Raw genomic sequence first — 24,609 nt, 5'->3', positions numbered from 1 at the left:
AACCAAAGAGCTGACAAAACTTCTCACTCTCCTTTAGATTCCTGGTAAGTTCCCATCACTAACCTCCTTTGTCCCTTGACAAAGGCTTTCTTGTTCATCTTTGTACCCCTTAGTGGAGAAGAATGCCTGACATACAGCAGACACTCAATAAATTCTTGCTGAATAAGTTGATAATGCTGACTTTGTAAGACCTGAAGGGACACATCAGTATGAGGGTTTACTGTATTTGTTGAAAGGCTGCCTCCATGAAGCAGTCTTATCTCCCAAGCATGGAAGCCAGTTATCTTGCCTAATGTGAAGAGAAGGGAATCTTAATCTCACTTGTCCAATTTTGGCTGGGGGAGTTAGTTGAAGCAAACTCCAGGGAGTGTGAAAAATATTAAGAAATATATATTTCTTATATTAAGAAATATAATATTTATATTAAGAAATATATTAATTTTATATAAGAAATATAAGTCCTAATTTTGGCTCTGCCTCTTACCTGTTCTGTGACCATCAGTGAATCACTTCTCTAAGTTTTCTTACCTATAAAATGGGGGAGAATAACAGTATTTAGCTCCTGGGTAGGGTCCCTATATAGAGGTTGTATTATCTAGAGGGCACAGGAGTAAACATCCAGCAAATAATAGCCAAGGAAGGAAACCAACGTCAGTTTGAGAGAAACATGATCAAGAAAAGGACTCAAGGTAAGCATGAGAAGGCCTGAGAAGGATTTGAGGAGGTTAGAGGTATGTAAGAAATGGGGTGCCAGGTAGCAGGAAGGTAAATTGCCCTGGAGCAGTGGTGCAGGAAACCACGCCCTGGGAGGGGTGCTCAGTGTAAAAGCCCAGGTCAAACTAGACTCAAGGATAAAAAGCACAGTAGAAACACACTAGTTTTCTTCCCTTCAACTTTCCGTTTATATCTGAATGTATCTTAATGTTTGCGTACATACACACACACGTGTGTGTGTATTAGGTTAGACATGTTGGAACTTGAATAGCTCATCTTTTTTAAGTTACTGAAATTTGCCCCAAAACATCAACGTGAGTCTGACAAGCTAATCATTTAACTTCCAAAAAAGTAGTGTTTTGTGTTTTTAAAAGCAATGCCTACAGAAAAACACTAACTCTACTACTCTCTGTGAGTATGAGCTCCTCTCTTTCTATGAGCCAGGCCTGAAGGGAGAGGGCATGTATGTGCCTGGGAGCAAACTCTTTAGCCTCTGACTTGATCAAAATACAACCTGGTCCAGAGAGAGCTAACTCCCTGTAGTAACTAAAATGCAAGTGTTGGGAAAACCTCTCTCATCTCTGAGATGATCCCACGTGCTGTGGTATTAAGAAATATAAGTTCTAATTTTGGTTCTGACTCTTACCTGTTCTGTGACCATCAGTGAATCACTTCTCTAAGTTTTCTCACCAATAAAATGGGGGAGAATAACAGTATTTAGCTTGTAAGTTTGTTGTGAGGGAAATAAATGTGATAGCATGTGAATATTTAGCATGCCTTTTACATGTAATAGTGTTGTTCACTCAGCCATGTCCAACTCTTTGCAACCCCATGGACTGTAGCCTGCCAGGCTCCTCTGTCCATGGAATTCTCCAGGCAAGAATACTAGAGTGGGTAGCCATTCCCTTCTCCAGGGGATCTTCCTGACCCAGGGAGAGAACCCAGGTCTCCTGCATTGTAGGCAAATTCTTTACCATCTGAGCCACCAAGGAAGCCCATGTAATAAGTACTCCATAAATATTTGATACTATTGTTCTTTTGCTTGTTATCTAAACATTCAGCAATGCCAGAAATATCAAATGTAGAAGAAATGCCAAGATCATTGCCAAAGTACGTGAGTGAAAGCTGAAAAATGATCTGCTCCATCCTTTGGGAATGAGCAGTCCATGGTTAATTCAGAAGAACCACTGGGAGCTGGTTGAATTGTAAATTTGGGGAGGAGGGATGTGTGCATTCAGCTGAGAACGACTGGCACTAAGAGCAGACACCTAAACAGGGAGAGGAGGACTGCAGAGAATGGTTATAAGGCAGCGGAGTGTGGTTATAAGGCATAAGTCTCTTCAGTCGTGCCTGACTCTTTGGGACACTATGGGCTGTAGCCCGTCAGTCTCCTCTGTCCATGGGATTCTCCAGACAAGAAGACTGGAGTGGGTTGCCATGCCTTCCTCCAGGGGATCTTCCCAACCCAAGGATCAAACCCACATCTCTCATATCTCCTGCATTGGCAGGTGGGTTCTTTACCACCAGCACCACCTGGGAAGCCCATAGCATGGGAGAGGGGAAGATAATTCCAACATCCCTTCCAGACTTCAGTCAGGGCCATAGGACTGCTGTCAACCTCTGTCTTGCTTCCTGCAAAATCTTAGCTTCTGTTCATGCAGAGTCCTGGTCAGTCCTGTTTAGTTGTCATCTGACCATGAAAGGGAAGTTTACTAAGTCTAGAGCCCTTTATTATATCATGTGATTAAAATTAGAAGTGGGTAGGAAACTAAATTACATTGATTAAATACACAGAACATCTAAAGAAAGCCAAATATGTAGTGTTTAATAATCTCTAAATGAGTGAAAGCTGGTTTCTTATAGGATGTGGCAATAAATCCAACCACAGGAGCATGGTGTGGTTTTCCAAATAAACTAGATTTATAGCAGGACCCAGAAAACAGAAAGACAGCTCAGTGATGCAGGCCTTAACTTGTCCTTCCTTGAAATAAATACTGAATCCTCGCTGAAAATCAAATTGGCTCAAAGACACTGGCAGACATACATCAAAATATTGAGCAGGTGGACTTCAGAGGAATTGCTCACACAAAACTTTCATTTGAGTCCACAGAAGGAGCTTTTACTGTTTGCCTCAAAAAACCACCAACTTTCTGAAATGAATAATCACAACTGTACCACTGCTCTTTCATCTCTTTTCTATCCAAATGAACTGAGTATTCAGGAGTTAAATTCTCTTCTGTGGCTCTTGCAATCCCCCTAGAATAGAGCTCTAAAAGGAGACAGGCAGCTGTTCCAGAAACACATGAGGCAATAATCAGCCAACATTGCTTACCAAAGCACAACACTCTTGGGAACACAAGTCGTTATTCAGATCAGCCCCAAACTCTCTCTTTTTTAAATTCTCAAACTGAAACAGTAGGTTGGAACCTTCAAAAATCTCTGTAATTTACATCCAAAATAAATAAAGTGGTCAAATACTTTTTTATCTTCAGTGTTATAGAAATGCCAGGGCAGACATACAGAATTTCAGAATCAGAGATGAAGAATTTCAGAAAGCAGCAGTTATTTCTAGACAGAAGACTCTAGTTCGGCTGTGATGTCCATGGCCAATCTCTTCTCAGTCTCTCAAAAAGAGAGGTGCTCTGCCTCTAGTGCGAAAGCTTTGCCACATGCTGACAGACATTAGATGTTAGTAAAATGGATCTTATCTGGTCACTGCTGCTGAGACGCCTCCACTGGAGCGACACTGCCCACCTGCAGGTTAACAAGTACAAACTCTTTCGTCTGACCCCAAAGACCCTTCTTGATAGCATTGCAACAACCTACCTTTTCAAACTTGGTTTACTCACTCCTGCTCACTGGTCCTCCTTCATAACCACATCACGCCTTCTCCCTTGTCTGCATCCTTACACATACTTTTCCTTATGTCCCAAGTGGCCTCCTCTGTCTTCACTTGGCAAATACCCACTGGTCCTCCAAGACCTAGTTCAAAGTTACTCCTTCTCTGAAGCCTTCCCCAGTTGTCTTAGAAAGAAATAGCTGCTCTCTCCACTGCCCCACTACCCTGTGAGCACAAGGGTCGAGTCTAGAGTCTAGAGGAGCACTTATGATATACCTGTTTGAGGGTCTACATCCCTAGTGAACCCCTCCAGGCAAGGAATGTAGCTTATGTCCAGTGTAGGACCAAATACTAGAATACTAGCAGGTCTGAAGTAGGGGATCTGTTTTGAGAGGAGAAGCAGGGCCAGGCCAAAAGGGAGACTGTCTGGGACTTAGCAAGAGGACATGACATGGCTGTGATATAAGTTTGGGGGAGCTCAAGATTAGTTACATTCTCTCTGTGCAAGATGAGAGAATAAAAATAACTGTTGCAGACTATATGCCAGGCATGATGTTAAGAGGGTTTTTTTGGTAATATGGTTTTTAACTTTCACAATTAAAATATGTACAACTATTTGCCATACACATAGAGGCATAATGGCCTGGTGATTAAGTGTCTGTGCTCTGAAAGACCTAGGTTTGAATTTTGACTTAACTATTGACAAGTGGCATTTCCTCACCTCTCAGAGACTCAGTTTTCTGTTCTGTAAGAAGAGATTAATCATAATATCTACTTCATGTGGTTATTGTGAGGACTGAATGCAATGAAAACTCAATAAGCTAATGATATAATGCAATTAGCATCGTTCTTGGTAAACAGTAAGTGGTGTTCAATTAATGTCCCCTCGATGGCAATCTCTGTGAGGGCAGAATCCAGGTCCATTTAGTTCATCACTGGGCCCCAACTCCTTGTGCAATGTAGGTACTCAACAAATATCAAATGTGGGTCAAATAAGTGAAAACATAATGGATATAACAGAGGAAGCAGCTGAAGGCCAGGGCCTCAGCAGAGACATAAGAGACTAAATTATAATACCTAAAAGGAGGTCTAAATATTAAAATAAAATAAGCAAGATCTTCAGAAAAGACTGAACACTTTCAAACTTTGCTCCCTACTGCATTTAGTACCAGGAAAAATTTTAATGTTTTGAATAGCTTTCATATGCAAAATGGCTTTTCTTTGTTGCTTTAATCACACACACACACACACACACACACACACACACACACACACAATTAATTGCATTAGGAACTCTGTGAAAACAATCTGTCTCCTGGTCTTGGGCCCAGTTATAACACTCTATATAAACAAGGGAGAAACTCAGGGTAGATTTCTTCCTGTTGGCATGTAAATCTAGAATGTACAATATTGAGGTTTGCAATGAGGAACCTGAGAATCATGTCCATCTGATAAGGTTCTCCCCAAAGTCCCTGACTAGGCTCTGTCTCCTTCCCCAATCTGGATTCCAGTGGCTAAGGGACTGTGATGGGGAAAGGAAGAAATGAGAAGTTCAGAAGTGATTATAATTTGGAATCCAGGGATCTGTGAAAATCTAGCTCCGTGAACAAGGTGGAGCTGGCCCCAACTTTATTCCTATGGCCTGAAGGTGTCATCGAGTTCACATAATTCATGCCAATGGTATTTTTGGTTTAACTATATTACTTCAGATCCTTGGGGGCATATACTAGGGCTGGGAAACTGAACAGGCAAAGCATTGACAAGGCCCAGGTGACTGGTTTGGGCTGATTGGGGTCTTGTGGCTCTGGGCAGGCTTCAGGCACCAGAAAAGGTAACTGTGTTTTCAGGGCGTAGACTAGGATTGAAGCACAGGGCAGAAATTGCTTTTTATTCTCAGCTCCTTTAAAAGTCTTTGGGACCCAACTATGAATTCTGGACAGGGATCTTATCTACATAGTCTTAGCTATCTTGTCTGTAAAAATGGTGAAATATTTTCTCGCAGAATTGTAGTGAAGATGGAATAAGATCTACATGCATTGCTTGAATGACAGTACAAATAAAATCCTGAGGCGACCGGTAAACAAGTACTAGACTGCTTAGACTGGTTGTTAATGTGTTAATTTAAAAAAATTCTCAACTTTCACCAAAATTCAATTTTTACTTCACAATTCTGTCATTTCATTTGAAATGAATGAACTTGACCAAAGGAACACAGTTCTATTATTTAAAAGTATTCCGAAATTTATATTTAAACTACTTCAGGAGTGCCCTTCCTGGTATTTCATTGCGTTAGGGAGTTTTACTGTATAAAAAACTGAGTTTCTAAAAAAAAAAAAAAAACACAACATTGTGTTAACCTGTCTTTTGCTATTGATCCAGCACTGACAGTGATAGCTGCTAGCGACAAGTGTCAGAAAAATGGTATAAAATCAAATGCCCTCTATTGTGGTTCTGTTTCAATACTTCGTGTATCACAGCCTGTGGCTGGAAGTTTAATTCAAGACATCCTCAGAGCTGAAGCGCAGGTGACTTAACTAAGGTGCCTGGAAAGCAGGAAATGTGTTGCTTAGCAACTGGAAACATTTGAAAATATCCAGTACATCTTCTGTTTAGTGTTCGCAGCCCTCCTGATTTTCCAATACACATAGCAGATGTTCAGCCTCCTGTTTAAATTTTAAAGGCATGAAACAGAGTAGTGAGAAGCGGAGACTGCACTTTCATTTGCAAACTAACAAATTGGCTTCTGCTCCAAATCTTTGGGAATTTGCAGAGACTCATTTCCTCTGTGTTGATTTCCCTTTCCTCCTCCCTCAGATAGAACTAGTACACTGCTTTTTTTCCTCCTTTAACCTATAAGAGGAGTTAAGCTTCTCATAAATCAGGTATGCTTGCTGAGAATGTTGATAAAGAAGGCAAGAATAGAGAGAGACTTAAGAAGATCATTCATTCATTCACTTATTCACTTTTTCTTTCATTCATCTGTTGGTGAATTAACAAATAAATGCAGTATTGTTTAGTCAATAAGAGCCAGAAATCAGACACATTTGAGTTCAAATCCCTACCTTATTCTGAATGAGCTCATTTGAAATTATTTAACTTCTTACCGAGTCTCCATTTCCTCCTCATAGAAGAGAATAATAGTAGGATCTGTCTTACAGTGTGTGTGTGTGTTTGAGACTTAAATGAAATAAAGTAGTTAAAGGCATCAAAGTAGTTCAAGGTACAGAGGGAGCTCTCAATAAGTTGTGGGTGATACTGTTACTAATGTTGTTATTTTGTTGGTAAATGCCCACTTTGTGATGCTAATGTTTCTGTAACTTAATGGGAAAGAGCATAGCCTCTGACGTCGGACTACCCATTCAAACAAGTTGCTTAACCCATGAGTGGCTCAATTTTCTTAGGTGTAAACTGAGGCTAACAATAGCATTTTACCCCATAGGTGTTGTGAGAATTAAATGAGAAAATGTTTGCGAAGACTATAGCCCAATGTGAGGCATGTAGGGTTAGTGCACCACGAAAGCTGAATACCACCGTTATTATGATTATGCATCATTGCCTATAGAGTTACAGAGATGAATAAATCACAGTCCCTGGTTTTGAGTAGTCTTGTGGGGCTACAGGTATTCACTGGAGCACCTTAAAGTATTTACCTAGAAAGGGACTAGTATGATAATAGAGTTATAAACACAAGTCTGTAGAAATTCCAATAAGGGTATTACTCTCCTAAGGCAGCCATTAGAACTATGGTTTTCAACTTGGCTACACATTAGAATCACCTTTAAAAGTCACTGATGTCCGGGTTCCCTTTCTAGAGTTTCTGACAATTGGTATGGGGCATATAACCTTGGCACCAAGATTTTCTAAAGCTCTTGGATGATTTTAATATGCAGCTAAGTGTTGATGCTGATCATATTTACTGCAGAATTGGCACAAGTGTTTGGGAGGAGCTACGAGGTTCTTATCTTTGCCATCTCTACTTGGCCATGAGCATTCCAGTATAGTAACTGTGACAGTAGCAATTCCTCTGATTTTTCCAGGTAGTAGTAGTACAGCAGTAATACTTAATACTGAGAGCAACTGCAGTCATTTATTTGGAACTTACTATGTGCCAAGCGCTGTGCCAAGTGCTTCTAATTTATCATTTCATACTCATCTCAGCAATCCTCAACTCAGCTCTAAGCTATCACTTCATACCAGAGACCCTGAGATTGGTCACTGGAAATCCAGAATACTTGCCAGTAACCTTCTCGGTCAGGTCTTTCTCCTTGTATCTCTGCTTGCAAATAGAAAAAGCTAGGTGTGCTCGCTCTGTAATACTCAATGACTGTAAACAGTGAGGCCTCTTGGGTGGAGAGAAGCCTGGAGTCTCCCTGGGGATGCAGCAGCATTTATGTGGACCTTAGTGTGAACATGCAGAGCGCTGGAAGGTGGGGGGGAGTTGCGAGGTAGGGAAAGCAAGTTAGCCATTAGAGCTGGGCAGGATTTGGGGTTCTTTAGAGATTTGTTCTTGTTCATTAAGGGAAGAAGTCTGGGCTTGGCATAGGGACCACAAGCCAGAAAATAACAACCTCATCCTTTATGGAAGTTCCCTCAGGCACAGTAGTGCTGTTCTGGATTGGGAGTAGAAGGCTGTGATATTAGAAAGACAAGGGAGACAAGGCTAGACTCGTTTCTAGGCAATTTTCATCTGCACCCATTTGGAAATAGTGTAGACCTTCTAAATATGGTTGTTTCCGAGCACTTAAAAAAACCAGGCTGGTGAGGTTTGCTGATGTCTCCATATAAAGGGCAGCATGGAATCACAAAAGGAACAGCAGCTGTTGTTGTGGAGGCCCCACTGTGTGCCAGGCAGTTTGCATACATTATTTCACTTAATTACTGAAAAATCCTATGAGGTTGGAATTATCATGATCTTGCTACAAATAAGAGCATTGAATCTCCAGTACTATGAGTATTTGGCTGAAGATCAAGCAGCTGGTGATTTGAGAACTAGGCAAATGCCTCCTGACTGTAGCCGTCAACATTAAAGGCAGGGAGGCGGCTGACTGGTGAGTATCTTGGAGTAGATATTCCTATTCAACCACAGACAACTGACTGAGAGATCTGACAAGTGAGCCAACATTCCCCCCTCCCCCCAGACACTTAAACATGTCTCCTGTGGCCTGACACGTGGGTGGTGGAAGAAGGGACTTGGTAGAACCAAGGTCAAAGCATGTCTTCCACGTTTGTACTTCTCCGCCTCTGTCTCTGTTTATAGTCTATGTAAACTCTTTATGAAAGAAGGGAGGTGGGATTCTTTACCTCTTAACATTGCTTCCAAGGTACTTGACATTCTATTTTCTGGAAGAGGATATGGCTTTGACTCTGATTTTTGTGTTTCTTTTTAGCTATAATTATTTCAGGTGTGCTAAATCTAAATAATAATTCAAAGAACATAGGAATGAATGACATAAACTGAAAGGTTTTGTTAGCAAAAAAAATGTTATAGACAATTATAAAAAGCATTCTTTTTTGGTTTTTCCCCCAATATAAACATTGTAACTCTTCTGTGGTATATGTATATTTTTGCGGGTACGTGCATCTGGGGCTTACTTTCAGACCTTCTTCCTTGTGTGATTAATTTGAACATTTCTTAAGTCATAAATTTCATAAAAATAAAATCCACTGTCTTATTTATATTACTTGAAAGTAGACAATGACATACTATCCAGAATTCACCATCCTGATACGGACTCTAGGCTAGGCCACTCCTAGCCTATAGGATGGCCTGAAGGATGAGTCCAGCTTGGTTATTGACAGGTTTCTGCCAACAGCAGGATAATATTTCCCACTCCCAAGAAGCTTCTGCACAGTGACAACATGGCTGTCATGGGGCTAAGAATATGTCCAAGGAAACTTCTCTATATGGATACTGCTAGGGGAAGGGCCAAGGACTCAGGGCACATCTCTGCTTTAGAGTTGGTTGGTACCAGAGGGGCTGTATGGGGATGTACTATGTGAATGGGTTCCCCAGATAAGATTGGATGAGCACTTCAGCTTGAGGGCTGGGGTTGGAAGCTTGGATCTCTTCTGAGACCTGGGACCATGGATTTATGGAAAAGGGCATAGCTTTTTGGCTTAGAGAACATTGGTGCTGTGCTTAGTCAGTCATGTCTGACTTTTTGTGACCCCATAGATTGTAGCCTGCAAGACTTCTCTGCCCATGGAATTCTCCAGTCAAGAACACTGGAGTGGGTTTCTATGCCTTCCTCCAGGGGATCTTTACAACCCAGGGATCGAACCCAGGTCTCCCACATTGCAGGCAGATTCTTTACTGTCTGAGCCACCAGAGAAGCCTGAAAGGAGATCAAAGGAGACTTTGTGCCAGCTTGGATTTGAGTTTGAAGAGGGGAGGAAGGATGGTGGTGGTAGGTGCCCAGGGAGGTGAGAATAGTAATGAAGGAGGCTGGAGACTTGTGAAAATTTTGTTTCATAGAAGTCAGGAACTGATGGAGGTTGGAAATTTTTGTAGCCACTCAAAAGAACCATTTATTCCTAGCCTAAATGAAAAGGTCTTGTGAATGGATTGGGACTGAACATGATGCAAGAGAGGTGGACTTGAGTCTTGGTTCTCTCATGAACTGGTATTGTGACCTTGAGAAAGTCCATTAAACGTTTGAGTCTTGTGTTCTTAAATTCTTGGAAAGGAGGAAAAGTGAGATTTTTTTGTTCTCCCTTCTGAAAAGGTACCATTAAAAAAAGTTTTCACCTTTGTGAAGGGAGGATATTTATTTAGAGTGGCACTGTCCAGGATACATTTTCTGCAATGATGAAAGTGTTCTGTGACCCTGCACTGACTGATATGGTAGACACTAGCCACATTTGGCTCAGGAAAAGGTCAGTTTTCATTCCAATCCCAAAGAATGCTCAAACTACTGCACAATTGCACTCATCTCACATGCTAGTAAAGTAATGCTTAAAATTCTCCAAGCCAGGCTTCAGCAGTACGTGAACCGTGAATTTCCAGATGTTCAAACTGGTTTTAGAAAAGGCAGAGGAACCAGAGATCAAATTGCCAACATCCGATGGATCATTGAAAAAGCAAGAGAGTTCCAGGATAACATCTATTTCCACTTTATTGACTATGCCAAAGCCTTTGACTGTGTGGAACACAACAAACTGTGGAAAATTCTTCAAGAGATGGGAATACCAGACCACCTGACCTGCCTCTTGAGAAACCTGTATACAGGTCAGGAAGCAACAGTTAGAACTGGACATGGAACAACAGACTGGTTACAAATAGGAAAGGAGTACATCAAGGCTGGATATCGTCACTCTGCTTATTTAACTTATATGCAGAGTACATCATGAGAAACGCTGGGCTGGAAGAAGCACAAGCTGGAATCAAGATTGCTGGAAGAAATATCAATAACCTTAGATATGCAGATGACACCACCCTTATGGCAGAAAGTGAAGAAGAACTGAAGAGCCTCTTGATGAAAGTGAAAGAGGAAAGTGAAAAAGTTGGCTTAAAGCTCAACATTCAGAAAACTAAGATCATGACATCTGGTCCCATCACTTCATGGCAAATAGATGGGGAAACAGTGGAAACAGTGTCAGACTTTATTTTTCTGGGCTCCAAAATCACTGCAGGTGGTGACTGCAGCCATGAAATTAAAAGACACTTACTCCTTGGAAGGAAAGTTATGACCAACCTAGACAGCATATTAAAAAGCAGAGACATTACTTTGCCAACAAAGGTCCTTCTAGTCAAGGCTATGGTTTTTCCAGTGGTCATGTATGGATGTGAGAGTTGGACTACAAAGAAAGCTGAGCACAGAAGAATTGATGCTTTTGAACTGTGGTGTTGAAGAAGACTCTTGAGAGTCCTTTGGACTGCAAGGAGATCGGTCCTGGGTGTTCACTGGAAGGACTGATGTTGAAGCTGAAACTCCAATACTTTGGCCACCTGATGCGAAGAGCTGACTCACTGGAAAAGACCCTGATGCTGGGAAAGATTGAGGGCAGGAGGAGAAGGGGACGACAGAGGATGAGATGGTTGGATGGCATCCCGACTCAATGGACATAGTTTTGGGTGGACTCCGGCAGTTGGTGATGGACAGGGAGGCCTGGCATGCTGCGGTTCATGGGGTCGCAAAGAGTCAGACACGACTGAGAGACTGAACTGAACTGAACTGAACTGAACTGAGCACTTAAACCATGGCTAATGAGACTAGGCTACAGAACCTTAAGTGAAATAAAATTAATTTAATTACTTCAGCCTTAGGTGGCTAATGACCATCATATTGACAGTTCTGGCCTAGATAGCTTTGAAACAGACTATGCTTCTCAATTTGGAATGTTTGCATGGGGTGATGCCCAAAATATTTTATAAATAGCATAAAACAGGAAAGAGACTCTCTCTTATTAGTTGCTTTCTCTCCCTGGGGACTGCCACCACTGTTTTGAACTGTGAGAGAATATTTGCTTGAGAGTGTAATTTACATAGCAAATTAAGCATGAGGCATGTCACTTTTTAGCATGACACTTGAAACTCAGTTGTTTTCTATGAAAGATGGAGATTTTAAATAAAATTAAATATAAAAGCACTTCATGAGTGACTAAAGAAACATTTTTCAAATTCTAACATTATAAATTGAGAAGACTCTCTTCTTCAGAACATAATGTCCATTGGTCTATAAAGGAAAGCATTTCCCTTATTGCTTAGCAATACACCAGAGAGCTACCAAATAATGTTCTTTGGGCTTAAAACTCTGGAAATTTGTGTTAATTTATGTCACATTCAAACCACTCTATTCTTTACTTTAACATCTTAAGCTTGGAATTACTCATAGATTAATTATTTTTGAAGTATTCATTATTTAGAAAGAGCTTGGGTCTACAGCTAGCAATGGTCTACGTGGAAGAGACAAGATATATGCCCTCATGTGAGTAGATACATGTTTATATGAACAAGACCTATGGAGAATGTTTATATATTCACGTGACTCATAGCTTTTGCTTATTTTTTTTCCCACAATTTTGGCCCAATGTTAACTGATTACCATTAGGTAAAAAATAACAGGTTTTCCCTCTGGGACTAAAATCTTTGTTTTCTTTGTAAATTTCAACATGAATAATGGGCTGAACAGCTGCTGTTTTTTTCAGGGCACCTGAGGGGGACTTACTGGGGTCCCTACATAATCATTGGACTGAAATGATCATCTGGAAACAAAAGGGGCACAAATAGAGAACTAGATATCTTCCTATTCTTCCATTATTTCTTTTCTTCCAACCACTTATTTGTTTTCCTAAAAGCTTTGGGAATAGTGGAATGGTGGAAAGCACATAGGCAAATCCCAACTCCAAAAACATTAGCGTTCTGTGACCTTGTGCCCAACTCCGCTGTCCTCTTGCACAAAATGAGAATAGAAATATCTGTAGAGGTAAGAACGTAGGGTATTCAGTACCTAGCAAACAAGAACCCTTTAATAAATGGTTATTATTGGCCACACTTCATTGTCTTTGTCTCTTTTATTTATTATCTGATCCTCTATCCCTTTTGTTTCCTCATTTTCCTTCTTCCTTTTCTGTTGAGTCATCCTTTTTCATATTCTTCTTGGCAACCTTAAAACTTTAACGGGATAAGGCTGTATGTATAAGTAACAACCTTTGTCTACCTTCTCTTCATTCTTTCTTCTTTGTCTACCTTCTTTTCTTTAGTCTACAAATCTTTGGTCATCCCTACTGATCTATATCTGTTTATCTCTGTCTCTCTTTCTCTCTATATATATATTTAAATAGATAAAGTTGTAGGGTAAAACTGAAAGCAAGAATAAAAATGACCAAGCACCCACTTTATATCAGGCACTGGAATTAGATTCATTCAGCAAGGAAGGAATATGTGCTCGGTGTTCGCTAAATCCAGCTGCTTCCATGCACAGAGATTAGACAATGATGCACTCTGGCTAGGTTTATAGTCCTTGATTAACACTTCTCAGTACTTTTTGGTACTTATTTAGAAATCAATGCTATTAGAATTTAAAAGAAAAATCATCAGACTAAATCTATTTTTGCTTTGAAAAAATCCACCTAGAATGTAAGGAGCATTAATTGAGTGAGCTTAGATTGGCTGTCACAGTAAAACCCTAGAGGGAGAACCTTTGGCCCTTATAATACAGCTTAGCGGGACTCAATGTCACACTCAACCAAGCAAACTCTCTACAGCTTTAAGATTTTATTCTGAGTATTTTAAAAATTGAACAATTTCTTAGGTTTCTTTTTTTTTTGAAACTCTACTCATTAAGAGGATGCTGTGGTTGAGAATGAGGTGGAAAAAGAAAGGAGCTCTTGTTTCTGTATTGGGAGTGCCATTAGCTGGAGGTATCTACGTCCCTTCCTAAATCTGTCCCATTGGATATGGAAGAATATTGTGAATTCTTATGTTCTGGGAGGAAACATCATGTGAAGACACTGAAAAAAATTTTCTTCACCTCTTTGAAACTATGTTTCCTTTTTGAGAAAGGAGGGCATTGGGGTAGTACTGTATAGCTGTATAACTTTTTCTCAATGAACGTTTAAATTCCAGGAGTCAGGTGATGCAATTAACCACGCAGATTAGAGGATGATAAGCTGGAAGAGAGATCATCCATATACTTTCAAAAAAAAATTTGTTTCCCAGTTAAGGTTGAGGCATAAAATGGAGTTTAAAAGAAATTTGATAAATGTTTTAGACAGTGAAGTGGAATTATTTAATTGACAGGAGCTAAGTATTGAATTTGGTGTCAGAAAACCTGGTCTTTTTCTAGCTGATTTGTATCCACAAGCAACAAATACAAACTCTTTGGGCCTTTGAGCCTAGTTTTTTTTAATTGTAAAATTAATGTAATTATGACTATACAGAATAATTGTGACAATTAAATGAGTTTATGCACGTGAAAATACTTTGCAAATTCAAAGGCTTTTAGTAGACCCTGTAGATTTTGGATTGCTTTGATCACTTTGGGGGTATGTTTTAGAGGAGATTCCGTATACTGCCCAAAGGTTGGTTGAAGCAGATGACCTTTAAGTTTCGTTCTGTCCTTCAGTCTATCATGTGAGGATTAAATCTTTCTGTGGGTGAACTATCCATAGGGCTGAATATGATAGAATTATTTTACAAAGGGAAATCATATTTTATGAGTGGCATGTTCTTAAAGACTTTGCATAATACATGATTTGAATCATACAAGGCTAATTTTCTCAAATTATTAAGTGTAAAGAAGGAGAGTGCATTGTCAAAGCACAGAAATCTACAACTATTATGCATTTCCTCCCTTACTTCCTCTTTCCTTCCTCCTTCTCCCTTGTTTTCCTCTTCCTGCTTTACTGTTGTTCTTTGTCCTCTGCATTTTCCTCCTCTTCCTCTTCTTCCTCTCCCACTCCTCCTTCCCCTTCATAATTGCTTTTATATATCTAGATATATAAGTATCTGTTATTTGATCTCTCTCTCCTAAATGAGCAGCTTATTATTCCTTGGCTCTTTGCTTGTGCTTCTTTAAAGAGCTTTAGCATACCTGACCTTTCTTTCAAAGTGATTTATTATGTTTTTGTTTTTTATTGCACTAACACTGTGATTTGATGAATGATTGAAACATTGTTATAGTATATAAAAAAGAATCATATAATCATAACAGTGAATGTTAAAATAACAGCCAAATAGTCACCAGAATTATCTAGCTAAGTTTTAATGCATACAGGAACATGGTTCACATGATTCTGGCAAAGAATATCAATTATTAATGCCATTTGGTGACAGCTTAATAAGCCTATAATTCACTTGGCTTGCTAAATTTGAAATTGTGTGGTTCTAGATTTTTTAAAATATAGATTTTCATTATATGCAATTTTGTAAATAAAGTAACTTCACTAATATTCTCTGTGTCACAGTATTTCAAATTTGTGTAATCTAGACATGCACAAAATGCAAATGACACTACATTTTAAGTAGCATGTGCTTACCACTCTTACAATAGGGGCTTTCCCTATTGTCTATCAAAATTTATTCGTGGAAACCTAGGTAGCTAAGCTTAAGACTTTAAAAATGACAGTGCAGCAGCCTATAAGAAAGCAATAAAAAATGAAAACACTTGAATAAATAGATATTTTCAACTTTTTTCAACATATGAGTTTTCTTTATAGGGTCCAGCTACACTTCAGCTAATGGTTCAACCTCTACTGGAGCCCCTAATGCATCCTTTCTTCCTTTGGTTTCCATAGTAATATTTCATTGTAGACTACTGATAGGAGCATATGACTGGAGCAAGAAGATGCAAGTTTAAGTTGTAGTCCCACTACTCAGTAGCTTTAAGTCCTTGGAAAGACACAATCATTCAGTCTACACATCTTTCTTCAGACAAAGGAAGAGGGAAATAAGTATTTCCTAGGGCATTGGGTGTCAAATAAGATCATTTGGATGACTACGTTCTTTAACTTTTAAAGTGGTTTACAATACAAATGCCAAGATATTGTTACTGGTAAAGCGTATCTTCTTTGGACACTACTCAAAGCACAATAAATGAGAAAAAATGATATTTCTTAAAAATCTGTGATTACCAAGATACTTACCATTATCACGTCAATCTATATTTATTTTTTACTACCATTTTGGAGGAGAAAATGTCACAAATTCACTATAACAATATACATGTACATTATGAGTGCATGCTAAGTTGCTTCAGTCGTGTCCAGCTCTTTGAGACCCTATGGACTGTAGCCCACCAGAGTCCTCTGTCCATGGGATTCTCCAGGCAAAAATACTGGAGTGGGTTGCCATGCCCTCCTTTAGGGGATCTTCCCTACCCAGGGATCCAGCCCAAGTCTCTTATGTTTCTTGCATTGCCAAGTTCATTCTTTACCACTAGTGCCACCTGGGAAGCCCAAAGGAACTCTTGTTGCTGTTCAGTTGCTCAGCTGTGTCCAACCCTTTGTGACCCGATGGACTTCAGCACGCCAGGCATGCCTGTCCTTCACCATCTCCCAGAGCTTGCTCAAATTCAAGTCCATTGAGTCAGTGATGCCATCCAACCATCTCATCCTCTATCATCCCCTTCTCCTCCTGCTTTCAATCTTCCCCAGCATCAGGGTCTTTTCCAGTGAGTCAGCTCTTTGCATCAGGTGGCCAAAGTATTGGCGCTTCAGCTTCACCATGAATCCTTCCAATAAATATTCAGGGTTGATTTCCTTTAGGATTAACTGGTTGGATCTTCTTGCAGTCCTAGGGACTCTCCAACAGTCTTCTACAATACCACAGTTAAAAAGCATCAATTTTTGATGCTCAGCCTTCGTTATGGCGCAACTCTCACATGACTATTGGAAAAACCATAGCTTTGACTAGATGGACATTTGTCAGCAAAGTAATGTCTCTACTTTTTAATATGCTGTCTAGGTTTGTCATAGCTTTTCTTCTAAGAAGCAAGTGTCTTTTAATTTCATGGCTGCAGTCACTATCTATAGTGATTTTGGAGCCCAAGAAAATAGTCTGTCACTGTTTCCATTGTTCTCCATCTATTTGACATGAAGTGACGGGACGAGATGCCATGGTCTTAGTTTTCTGAATGTTGAATTTTAAGCCAGCTTTTTCACTCTCCTCTTTCACCTTCATCAAGAGACTCTTTAGTTCCTCTTCGCTTTCTGCCATAAGGGTGGTGTCTGCATATCTGAGGTTATTGTATTTCTCCTGGCAATCTTGATTCCAGCTTGTGCTTCATCCAGCCCATCCTGTACTCTGTAATATGCCACAAAGTATTTCCTTTATACTCTTTTATATACTTAATACTCTTCTATATACTTTTTTCTTTATATTTATATATTTTTCTTCATACTCTTAGGATTTTCTGAATGTTACTTCATTTAAAGCCTTGTAATAGGCAATAATATAATATTCTGAATACTTTTGTTTGACTTAAGCCAAAACTGATGATGAGTTAAAGGTTCCTTTTTTCTGTTTCTTTTATTTTAAAATCCTACAGAGTATTTTTTTTACATGCGGAAGACTGAAACATTTGCTCTTCAAATAAGGATATACACTGAAAGCAAAGCTAATGTACATAATATTCACATTTTTTTGATAAGAATATGAAGGGAGTTCACCAGATGTACTTGTGTTACTCGATTTTTCTCATATTCAACAATTTTTGTCCCTTCCACAAGAATCAAAGACTATGCAAATGTAAATAAATCAATCTTATAAAGACAAAATTTGAGCTACAAGTTCAATAGTAAAAAACAAAATTAAACATTCCAAATTCCATCTTTGGGTAGCTTTTTTGGTTTCTTTTTATTGTCCCTGTAATTAGGACAATATAATTACAGATCTCTGAGATATGTACTCTTGAGATATAATAGAACAAGTTATAAATGAAAAAGCATTGTTAGGGAGTTTTAAGCCTCACAGTTAACACATTTACTTGTTTTTATGCTATACAAGTTGTGCAAGTTCTATTTCTATGTGTTCTTCCCACTATAAATCATCATCATCATATTTTTTTTCATTAAAATAATGTTATTTACTGTGTTCTCACTTAATTTGATGCCTGAGGTCATATAGATCAATAAGATTTGATGACAAATTCCATAAAGTTGTCAGAAAGATGTGATTCTGTACTAGAATTTTAAAAATTCAGAGTTTAGCTGCTGCCGTCAATTTTATTTATTCTAGAAATAAAGTAGCAAAATTTGTGTCATAACTTTAAATTTCAAATTGTTGTCCTGTAAAATATCTTTCACCTGAGTACTCAGAATCTCATTAGTTTCTTCATCATTCAAAACTGCTAAGCTCTGAGAATTCTTATCTGTAATGTGAAAAGCAAAGGAGAGAGTTTCTGTAACCCACTTAGTTCTTAATTCCCAATCTTTCTCACCCTAAACTTAATCCTTTTCCCTCTTTCATATTTTATTAATAAGTTCAGGAATATTACCCAAACTTTAATTGATTGAGTTCTGTTAGCAATCAATAGTAGACACAAAGGTCTCAGTAAGATTTCATTTGTGTCAGGCAAAGATATTTTTCATTCCAATTATATTCATCTGTATTAATAATTTCCACTTTAGGAAGAAGGTTTATTTAAAAATAAGTAGTTGATAGAAATCTTCTATTTCCAAGGGTTTGTGGGGTTTTCCCTTTAAGGGTATTTTCAGATGAGACAAAAGTAATTTAATGAGAATACTAAAAATTCCAAAATTATATTTTCCTAATATTCTGTGTTGGCTGCTCAGGAATAAAAACAGCAGTCATCAAAGTAAATAATAAATATTGAGGTTCTGCAGTCAAATTTTATTTTACAAACAGATGGTTACTTCCACAGCGTTTGAAGCTTCTTCCCTGTTATGCAGTATTATTTGTTCCTCCTCCTCTAATTATTTTACTCATATGATTCCTAAGCATTATTCTAATTTCTACAAACAGCAGGAGCTTCAGCATGCCACTGGATACGGTCTTACCTTTCATGTTATTTTTGCAAAAGTCTTTCTTTTGTAATAGCTACTTGATTCCCACTGTGCAGCCATGTAGAAATTCCAGACTAACAAACACACCAAAGCTTATTACAGAAGTATGATGAGAATCAATGAAGAAACTTTTGGATAGGAACATTAATCTTCGTTTTATCAGGCCATAAACCAGAAAATCTGATCTGACTTTCCAAATTAGCCATGCAGTTAAATCTCATCATCCAGAGGAGAATCAGGAGTCACCCCTTTTTTAGTGTCATTGCCTTTATTTTGGAAAATGCCACAATTGCAGCCAAAGATATAAAGGTCTCTTTAGTTCCCATTTCTAAGAGCATCCTTGTGCAGATTCCCGGGTGGAAATGCCAAGCTTTTTGGCATTTGGCATCCTTAGCCACCTCCACTGGGCCACTTTGTCCTTGGATGGTATTTGTTTTCCAAATCAAACACACTTAAGAGATATTCCCATGCATCCAAATCTATTCACAGACTCCATGTAAGGAGCACTTGCTAATTTGCTTCCATGGTTAAGAAATTAAATAAAAGCTCTCTATACTTCTTTACAATAGAAATTCATGATCCACAGTTGGTTGGGATATGCTTTACTTCTCTTTTAAATATAAGGTTTCCCGAAGTAAATAGATATAGTGTTTCTAGATATCACTCTGATTCATGAGGGAATCTCCCTGGTCCCTAGCTTTATCTTTTTGATAATTTGTGCTTTAAGAAAGTTCTTTGAATTAAAGATGAACAAATTAAAAGTTGTACACCCTATACAAACATGGAACTGGGACTTACAGAAAGAAGTATTACTAAGAAGTGACTGTTTCCTATTTGCAGAAGCATGGGAATATCAAGGTCTCTCTCTGTCTCTAACATGATTAAATGCTTAGGAATGGATTATGGGAGAACATTAGTTAAAGGTAATGTGCTTTAAAAATTATGTTTCTAAATAATATATCATAATAATAAGCTCAAAAGAACATAGAGTCATGATAGTCAGTACTTTTCCAAGAAGCCTGGGGGAGTTTCCACTTTAACCAGAATTTGCAACTTGGGTGGCACTTATCTCTGATTTAAAAAGGTAAAGGATAGATTATGTAGAAAATATTGACTGAGCTATTAAATGCTTAACTAGGTTTTCTTCTCTTGCTTTCTATGTATCTTGGCTTATTTCTTCAAACTGATGCTATTTAAAAGTGGCAGTACTTGCCAGATTATGGGGACATTATTGATAAACTTCACTCTGAAGGAATGAAAGACTACTCAGATTTGGAGTTAATAACTTCCAGTCAGAAATCTTCCCACCTGCATTCCAACAGCCCTGTGAGGTAATGTGATGATGTTTAGCAAAAGCAAGGTGGCTGAAGTATTAAATATTAATTTTTTAATTTAAAAAAGGAACCGGTGTTAATGTGACTGGCTGGTTCCATGAGGATGAGCAATAGCTGCTTTGATCTCCAGCTGCTTTTTCATGGTACTACCACTCACAAGCTAATATTGTACTACTAGCCCTATGCCTCAATGTCACAAGACAATAGTTACTCCATAGAGTTGATGGAAAAAGCATTCTCAAGTATGAGTTTATTGGGCTAAACTAGAGTATCATTCAAGGTACTGCAAAAGTATAAGTGGAAGGAGAAAGCTCCATTCAGATGGGCAAAGGATTTGTATATTTATTTAGGTAAGAAAGGGAGAATGTGGCAGATGAGTGTTTTTTAATTTGAAGTATAGTTAATCTACAATGTTATGCTCATTTCAAGTGTACAGCAAAGTGATTCAGTTATAAATATATATGTATACCTGAATATACATATATATATATATTATTTTTCAGATCCTTTTCCTTTATACTTTACTACAAGACATAGAATATAGTTCCCTGTGCTACACAACAGATTCTTGTTGCTTATCTATCCTATTCATTGTTGTTGTTTAGTTACTAAGTCGTGTCCGACTCTTTTCCATCCCGTAGACTGTAGCCCACCAGACTTCTCTGTCCATGGGATTTCCCGGGCAAGAATACTGGAGTAATTTGCCATTTCCTTCTCCAATGGATCTTCTTGACCCAAGGGTTAAACCTATGTCTCCTGTATTGGCAGGCAGATTCTTTACTGCTGAGCCATCAGGGAAGCCCATAGCAGTGTGTATATGTTAATCCAAAACTCCTAATTTGTCTATCTCCTTCACCCCTCCTCCCCCACTGGCCACCACAGCTTTGCTCTCCACATCTATGAGTCTGTCTCTGTTCTGTAAATAAGTTCATCTGTATCATTATTTAAGATTCCACATGTAAGTAGCATCATACAATGCTTGTCCTTCTCTGTCTGATTTACTTCACTTAATATGATAATCTCTAGGTCCATCCATGTTGCTGCAAATGGCAAAATTTCATTCTTTTTATGGCTGAGTAATAGTCCTGTGTGTGTGTGTGTGTGTGTGTGTGTGTGTGTGTGTGTGTGTGTGTGTGTATACACACACACCACATCTTCTTTATCCATTTGTCTGTTGGTGGACATTTAGGTTGCTTCCATGTCTTGGCTACTATAAATAGTGCTGCTATAAATAATGGAGTGCTTGTATCTTTTTTAATTAGAATTTTCTCCAGATATATGCTCAGGAATGCAACTGCAAGATCATATGATAGCTCTATTTTTAGTTTTGTAAGGAATCTCCAATTGTTTTCCATCATGGCTTCACTAATTTACATTCCCACAAAAAGTGTAGGAGGGTTTCCTTTTCTTCACATCCTCTCCAGCATTTACTATTTATAGATTTTTTAATGATAGTCATTCTGACCAGTGTGAGGTGATACCTCATTGTAGTAGTTTTGATTTGCATTTCTCTAATAATTAGTGACATTGAGCTTTTTTTCATGTGCCTGCTGGCCATCTATTTATCTTCTTTGGATAAATGTCTATTTAGGTCTTATGCCCACTTTTTTTTATTGGGTTGTTTGTTTTTTGATATTAAGCTGTATGAGTTGTTTATATATTTTGGAAATTAATCTCTTGTTAGTCACATTGCTTGCAAATATTTTCTCCCATCCTGTGGATTGTCTTTTAATTTTCTTTATGGTTTCCTTTGCTGTGCAAAAGCTTTTAAGTTTAATTAGGTGCCATTTGTTAGTTCTTGTTTTGATTTTCATTACTCTGGGAAGTGGATCCAAAAAGATATTGCTGCAATTTATGCCGAAGAGTGTTCTGCCTATGATTTCCTCTATGAGTTTTATAATATTTGGTCTTCCACTTAGTTCTTTAATCCATTTTGAGGGTTTTTTTTTTTTGTATATGGTGTTAGAGAATGTTTTAATTTAATTCTTTTACATGTAGCTGTCCAATTTTCCCAGCACCACTCACTGAAGAGACTATCTCTTCTCCATTGTTTATCCTTTCTTCTTTTGTCATGGATTAATTGACCATAAGTGCATGGGCTTCTGGGCTGTTCCATTGATCTATATGCCTGTTTTTGTGCATATACCATACTGTTTTGATTACTGTGGCTTTGTAGCATAGTCTGAATTCAGGGAGCATGATTCCTCAAGCTCCATTCTTCTCTCTCAACATTGTTTTGGCTATTTGTAACTTTTCGTGTTTTCATACAAATTAAAAACAACAACAACATTGTTTTCTAGTTCTGTGAAAAATGCCATTGGTAGTTTAATAGGGATTGCATTGAATCGGTAGATTTTTTTGGATAGTATGGTCATTTTAACAATACTTATTTTTCTAATTCAAGAACACAATATGCCTTTCCATCTATTTGTAGTTTAAAAAATTTTTTTCATCACCATCTTATAGTTTGTGGAGTACAGATCTTTCACCTCCTTTGGTAGGTTTGTTCCTGTGTATTTTATTCTTTTTGATGTGATGGTAAATGTAATTGTTTCATTAATTTCTCTTTCTGATATTTTTGTTAGTTTATAGAAATGCAACAGATTTCTGTGTATTAATTTTGTATCCATCAACTTCACTGAATCCATTGATGAGCTCTAGTAGTTTTCTGGCAGCATCATTAGGATTTTCTATGTATACATCATGTCAGGCAGATAAATATATAATAAATAAATAAATAAATATATCATGTCAGGCAGATAAATAAATAAGACTGTGAAATCAGGGTCATTAGCAAAGAGAAAGCAGCTAGTGCACAAAAGTTAAACTAAAGTTTAGGCTACACTGTCTAATAGCCAGTAGTCACCTATGGCTATTAATCACTTGAAATGTGGCTAGTTTGTATGCAGATATGCTGTATGTGTAAAACGCATACCCACATTTGAATACTTAGTATAAAATAATTTAAATTATTTCATTAAGAATTTTATATGATTATAAGTTAAAATGATAATATTTTAGATATATTATATTAAATAAAATAATAAAAATTAGTCACAGCTATTTCTATTTTCCTTTATTGTGGCTATTAGAAAATTTACTTACAAATCTTTAAATATAAAATTACATATATATTACATTTATGGCCTGCATTAGTTATACTTCTATTTGACAATGTTGCTTTAAAGATTGAACTTGAGGGGACTATTACTTAGGAGATGCAGAAAGAAAGGTCTAAATAGGTAAGTGATAAAATGAAAATTGTACTTGAGGATTGTGTTTTTGTGGCTTTCACAGCCTAGAAAAATTTCCAGGCAGAAACCACCAGAAGAGAGGAAGAGATACCTGATAATCATTATCGTGCCCTGATTTTTGCCAGGCACACTGGTCCAGTATCTTTCTTAATCCTCACAACCACCTTGATATATAAATATTATTTCACAGATGAGAGAATTGAGGTTTAAAGCTGCCAAGTAATTTGCCCCAAATTAACTTAATGAGGGAAGATTAGGAATTCAAACACAGATCTGTTCCCTTTCCTTTCACTTGACCAGAGCAATGGAGAAGAATGGGAAGAGCTTCTAGAGACAACTCTGGAGATGGGAGACACCTAGCAAGTGCTACAGTGGAAGAATGAGCAAGTCTTGAGATGAGACCAGTGTAAATGGTTAAGGAAAAAAGAGACTTAAACCAACCTTCGAATCAGAAGCCCTGGAGATATAGAGGGAGGTGAGATAGGGTCTCAAGTCCCACGTTGGGGGTTATCCCCAGGAAAAAGCACTACTCTCTTCAAACCCAATCTGTGAATTAATTCCAATAACATATATTAATTGTGCTTCTGCTGTATGTAAAACAAGCAACATGGGAGGCATAATGAATCATAAAATACAGCTTCTAGTCTCTTGTCTGCTTCAGAGGGCAAGAAATAAGCCTCTGAAACCACTGACTGGTAACAAAGCCTGGGGTAATGGAGACAAAAGCCCCTGCCTGGGCGTTGGGAGGTATAAATTCCTTCTCACCCAGGATCTCTGGATGACTAGCAGTGTGACCTTGTAAAAATTGCTTAGTTCTTCTAATATTCAGTTTTTTTATCTGTGTAAAGTTAGCATAACATTATCTTTCCTACCTTTCATGGCTATTGTAAGGGCCAAAATCCAAATGAAACCATGTGTATGCCATATGAATTGTGAAGTGCTGTAGTTGACTTGAAAATACATTTATCAGCTGTTACTGGGTTAGACAAGTAAAGGACCATTG

At 38.1% G+C, this 24,609-nt stretch overlaps 1 protein-coding gene across 2 annotated transcripts in view; it reads right to left on the bottom strand.

Moving 5' to 3' along the window:
• KCNMB2 (potassium calcium-activated channel subfamily M regulatory beta subunit 2) overlaps window positions 1-24,609 on the bottom strand; it is a 283,118-nt gene that overhangs the window by 101,283 nt on the left and 157,226 nt on the right. Inside the window, exon 2 of one of the 2 annotated variants that reach the window (XM_081570990.1) lies at window positions 485-528. The exons of the other annotated variant lie outside the window; for it this stretch is intronic. The gene's annotated coding sequence lies outside the window, so the exon portion shown is untranslated. The remainder of the gene's footprint in view (window positions 1-484; window positions 529-24,609) is intronic. 2 annotated transcript variants of the gene reach the window in all.

The sequence above is a fragment of the Giraffa tippelskirchi genome, chromosome 2 (assembly GCF_054371585.1).
Source record: "Giraffa tippelskirchi isolate mGirTip1 chromosome 2, T2T-mGirTip1v1.2.pri, whole genome shotgun sequence".
Taxonomy (NCBI): domain Eukaryota; kingdom Metazoa; phylum Chordata; class Mammalia; order Artiodactyla; family Giraffidae; genus Giraffa; species Giraffa tippelskirchi.
This window is presented reverse-complemented; position numbering and strand designations above follow the sequence as displayed.